This window comes from Ursus arctos, unplaced genomic scaffold (genome assembly GCF_023065955.2).
Source record: "Ursus arctos isolate Adak ecotype North America unplaced genomic scaffold, UrsArc2.0 scaffold_30, whole genome shotgun sequence".
Taxonomy (NCBI): Eukaryota; Metazoa; Chordata; class Mammalia; order Carnivora; family Ursidae; genus Ursus; species Ursus arctos.
The window spans coordinates 30,058,615-30,064,066 of record NW_026622986.1 but is presented as its reverse complement, the minus strand read 5'-3'; the positions used below and the strand labels follow the sequence as shown (position 1 = coordinate 30,064,066).

At 46.6% G+C, this 5,452-nt stretch overlaps 1 long non-coding RNA gene and 1 pseudogene across 1 annotated transcript; one reads left to right on the top strand and one right to left on the bottom strand.

Annotated features, from left to right (window-relative positions):
• Positions 1-1,041: 1,041 nt before the first annotated feature.
• Positions 1,042-3,944, bottom strand: LOC130542198 (uncharacterized). Its single transcript, XR_008956573.1, has 3 exons — positions 3,384-3,944; positions 1,911-2,007; positions 1,042-1,290 (listed from the first exon to the last, which is right to left on the bottom strand). It is a non-coding gene; the product is annotated as an uncharacterized LOC130542198 (long non-coding RNA).
• Positions 1,369-1,512, top strand: LOC113241164 (U2 spliceosomal RNA; annotated as a pseudogene).
• Positions 3,945-5,452: the final 1,508 nt, after the last annotated feature.

The following is a 5,452-nucleotide window of genomic DNA, read 5'->3' as shown; positions in this document are numbered from 1 at the left end:
CTGGTGTCACTGGATATGAAAGTGGACTTCTAGAAAATTACAGAAGACTTAAGGAGATTCCAGTGGATCCTCTCTAAGTCAAAGCGATACTCGCTAAACATCATTGAACGCCTCGTGTGCCAGGTCTTGCGTGTCTCATGTAGCATTTTCTCATCTAAGCCACGTAACAATCCAATTTGCTACACTTTCTTATCTACACCTTAAAGATGAACAAACGCAGGCTCCCCGAGGCTAAGTGACCTGACTGGAGCTAAGGCACCAGGGCTCAGGGCCACCTGCTCTTCTTTGCCGATTCTCAACCACTGTGCCACCCTATTTCCTTCTGGAAACTCCATTTGAAAAGCATACATTTGAGCTTCCTTTAGCTGTCTTTAGAATTTATTGCCCTTTTTTGTTGTTGTTAAGACAATTGAATTACAGAAGGAAGAAAGGAAGGGAGGGAGGGAGGGAAGGAGGGGGAATGGGAGGAAGGAAGGAAGGAAGGAAGGGAGGGAGGGAGGAAGGGAGGAGAGAATCAGGGAAGAAGAAGATGCTCTTTGATCGTGCTCCAGGGAGTGGATATCTGGAAACTCAGCAGACCCAGCCGTGAATTGCAAGCTGGGGATCTTTCTAGATGGAAGAGTTTCTGGCAACTGCCTGTTATTTTGGGTGGGAATTGAATATGAACTAATTTCCAGCTCCCCATACAGACCTTATCAATTAGGGATGCCTCCATTGCACTTGCCAAAGACCCCAGTTTTGCCCTTGCTAAGTTTTTACGACTGCCTTACCCAACTGAGAAAAGATAATGCATGTTTGCAACTAGTTATGGCATCAATGTATCAGAACAATGGAAGAGACATACAGAGACTTGAGACTGGAATTTTTTGGTTTTGTTTTTCAGTAAACATAGGTGTGTGTTCCTCCAAAGCCACGTGTAAGACACAGAAACTGGCTTGCTGGAGAGACTACAAGAGTCACGTGGACATGGATGAGACTGGAGGGCATTATGCTAAGTGAAATAAGCCAGACACAGAAAGACAAATATCACATGATCTCATTTATATGTGACATCTTTTAAAAATGTCGAATTCAGAGTACCAGAGGGTAGAATGGTGGCAACCAGGGGCTGAGGGGTGGGAGGAAAGAAGAGATATTCATCAAAGTGCACCAACTTTCAGTTATATGACGAATAAGTTCCGGAGATGCAAGATACAGAGCAGGGACTGTAGTTGATAGTGTATCGTGTACTTGAAGTCTGCTCGGAGAGTAGATTCCAGGTTTTCTCATCACACTCACAAAACAAGGCACCTAAAGGAGGAGACGAGTGTGTTAGCTGAGGGTAGTGATCATTTGACAAGGTAGCCACGTAGCAGGACATCCCACCGTATCGCTTCTCGGCCTTTTGGCTAAGATCAAGTGTAGGACATCCCACCATACACCTTCAATGTATACTTTTTGTTAAAAGTAAATTTAAGAATTAGGTTTCGCAAAGGAGTTACGTAAAGTTCTAACCCTATCACTTATCTCTCTGAGCCACAGGAACAGGAAGACAAGTTTAAATAAAGGGATGTGGACCATGCGTTCTAATGCAGGTTTCGTGGGAAATTTAACCTGAAAAACAAGTTGATTGGCATCACTGACATTGAAAGACTGTGTGTATTCAACCAAAATGGCACTTCAACCTCAGTGCCTTTTCAGATACTCTGATTTCCTGCTGGAGTTCTGGTACTAAATAAAGGGCCGATGTGGGATCTGTTCTATTTATTGATTACCGTGGAATGGACAATTCCACCAGTTAGAGACTTAGAACAATACTAATATCTATTTTGTTCGTGAGTCTGCAGTTCAGACAGGGTTTGCAGGGGTAGCTTGTCTCTGCTCTACTCTGTCCGCTGGGGCTGGAATCTTCTGAAAGCTCATTCACTCACATGTCTGGTGATTCACACTGGCGACTGGGCTTTTCCACTGGAACATTTACATATGGCTTCCTCACAACGTGGCAGCCGACTTCCAATGGAGCACATCCTGAGAGGGATAGACAGAAGCCACATCACTGTTGATGACCTAGCCTCTGAAGTCCACTGCCATCCATTCCTTGAGGCAGCCACACAAGGAGTCCCACCCACATTCAAGGGTAGAGGAAGACTCTATCTCTTGATGGGGGCATTGGCAATACTCTAGAATAGCGTGGAGGACTAAAATATTGCAGTGTCCATTTTCTTTCAAAGATTTTATTTATTTATTTATTTATTTATTTATTTATTTATTTATTTATTTTGAGAGAGAGGGCATGTGCAAGTGGAGGGAGGGGCAGAGGGAGAGGGAAAGCATCCCAAGCAGATTCCGTGCTGAGCACGGAGCCTGATGCAGGGCTTGATCCCACGACCCTGAGATCCTGACCTGAGTCAGACACTTAACCAACTGAGCTACCCAGGCGCCCCTGTCCCATTTTTGGAAAATAAAATCTGCCTCGGAGTCCATTGTGTGGGAGTGCCCAGAGAGCCATACGAAGACAGCAACATCCTTTGATGGCAGGTGGGCACTCTGGAGAGCAGATTGTCACCATGGTAGGATGTCCCACTGCCCTCCTATGTAAGCTCTGTCTGTTGCAGGAAGGGCTGTCTTCTCAGAGTGGGCACTGAGCATTTCTGTCTCCTCTTGACTCCTGCTTATCCTACCATCTTTCAAGGCTCAAACACACCAACTCCCAGGCCTCCCCTGGCTTCTCTAGTTCACAATATTCTCTCCATCCTCTGAACTTTGACTGTATACGACTGACCGAGCCCTGCCTATAATTCCTCCTATTACGAGTTAATTTTCTTGTGTGCGCGTTTGCCTGGCAACTAATAGTAAGCCCTGCTGCACTACACAGAGTGGGCATTCAACAAACGGTCTTTGATTCAATTATACATTCACTGCGTCCCTGTAAAGCTAGTCTCCATGGGTTACAGATCAACGCAGAAGAAAACTGTAACCTCGTGACCTATTTAAAAATGTGACATCTCGCTTGAGTGCTGGATTGTCCTTCAAAGGCGAGAAAATAAATGTCAGATTTGTCTTGTTTTTCTGATCTGCGTGCAATCATGGCTTTGTACCTCTCAGGATGGGAAGAATTAGATCATTCCGTGATTGCTTAGAATTAATCATGAAAAGTGCTGAGGCATGTAGCCCTGGGGGTGGTAGGAAAGGAAGACGCTGGGAAGGGTTGGCATTAATGGAATCCGGTGGGGCACTCCTCGCTTTCTCCCTTCGTGGGGAGAAGAGCAGATGGTGGGAGGGCGGAAGAAATGACTGTTTCAAGTTGCTCCAAAAAGTAGGAGTGGGTGGGAATAAAGTGACTATCAGGTCAAATTACTTCTGGTTAGTTAGGGAAGTGGAGGACGGTGAGCCACGGCACTGACCTGTTGAGAAGAAATCCAGAGCCCTTCCAACGAAACACCCCGGCGCTCCCCAATGCAGTGCTTATGCTGCTTTTCCAGACGCGATTCCCATTGACTGACTGAGGCTCTGTTGTCCCTACGAGAGAAGGTTCTGTATCTTTCCTAATCTGAAAAACCCAGTGGGGAGAGAATTTGTGTTTGTTTTCTTCTGATCTCTTTGTTTAATAACTCCGCTCCCGGCTGTCTTCAGAAAACGTTCTTGGCAGAGGGGATGGGCAGAGCCTCCCTCCTACGCCAAGGACTTGAAGAATGTGCCCTGGGTAGAAGTGAAAAACAGACCGTGCGATGTGCTCCAGAGCGGTGGGCACCCGGGGGGAGAAGGAAGAAGGCTGAGGAGCTGAGAAGAATTGTAGCCGTAACGGGTTTAGAGGAATGTGACGATCCTGTTACTCACGGAAGAGCGGAGAATCCGGAATTCAGTTCTTTTTGATTGAGAATGCAATGTGCTGTCTTCATGTCAAGCTTTGCTTTTCAAGTAGTGTTCTCTCCGTATCATGTTACAATTTCTCTCTATTAAGATAGTGAAATGTGTCCTGGAAACACATTAGTTTCAGGAGTGAGAAATTTGTACCAGGTATCCATTCACAGATAACAGATGATTTTCTTTCATTCTTAGTTGACAAATAACAGCTATGATGATAAAAGGTGAGAAAACTTTTATTTTTAGCATGTTAGGTGTCTGTTTGAATTCCTCCATATTAAAAAATTTTTTTTTAATTTTATTTAATTATTTGTCAGAGAGAGCACAGCAGGGGGAGCTGCACGCAGAGGGAGAAGCAGGCTCCCCACTGAGCAAGGGAGTCGGATGCGGGACTCAATCCCAGGGCCGAAGGCAGACACTTAACTGACTGAGCCACCCAGGCATCCCAGTTCATCCATATTTTTAAAGCAGAGATTGAAGTTCAAGGAGGAGCCTTATTTTATTTCATCTTTTGTACTTTTGAGGTTAAACTCCTTGAGGACAGAGACAGTTTCTTAGGAGAAAACCCTGGGGTGTGTCATACAACACCACCAAAATAGGGAGTGTGTGGATGCCTGGGGGTAAGAACTCACAAACATCACGTACAAAGAACAGGATGAAAGTTTGACATGACATGAATTCTCCTCCTTATGTAAGAACAAACCTGAATATTACATTCAGATGAAGTCCGGACCAAAACAAGCCAGAGCTCTTTTCTCTTGTTTCCCATGACTAGATCTCTACATATGGCCCTTGGCATCTGCAGTCATTCCTTGTCCAAAGGATGTGGAGGCATCACTCCTCTCCAGAATAAGGTTGATTGTGAACGTGGCTGGTCCTTTGCAGTCCTGTCACAGACACACACCCGGCCAGCAGTGGAGACAAGGGAGTTGGGGGGGTGGGGCTCTCGGCGCTGTTGCCACGGCGCCCTGCAGTGTTTCCACAACACGGCCTTCCCACACTCCGGGCAAGCTGGCTTGGACGCTTTGCCCTGCGTGATGCGAGCTAGTCAGGCTGGAAAAGGATCAAGGCCCCTCTGGGATTGATACTCTGGTTTTGTGGGTGAAAGTTTGCCTCTGGCTGGAACGGGGCAAGCCCATGAGCGCAGGCTCAGGATGGAAAGGGGATGGTCCCAGAGTTGCGCAGGGGGCACGGTCCACACTCCGCCTCCTTTCCTTTCTGTCGGGGTTTGGTGAGCTTTCAGGGCGAGCCGAGCGTGTGCGTGGTGGGGCGTCTGTGTCTGGGAGACACAGGCAGCTGTAGGGGGAGGAACCAGAGTGAGACAAAGGGGAGGACGCGGCAGAGCTAATGGCAAGGGCAGGCTGTGGCTGACGTTTGTGGCTTCAAGATTTTAGCCTTTTCTACAAAAAAGGGTGTGCCATCTTCTCTGGTCCCCAAGCCCACCCATCTCACGATGCCTCCCTCGGTCCCGCTGACTCCATCGCCCATCCTAGTGACCAAAACAGACAGACTATCTGAATATTTCTTCCAAACTTTACCAGCTGGTGAAGTATGAAATCATTACATATTTGCTTTTCTTTTCTTCCCTATTAAACATCAAATTCATTGA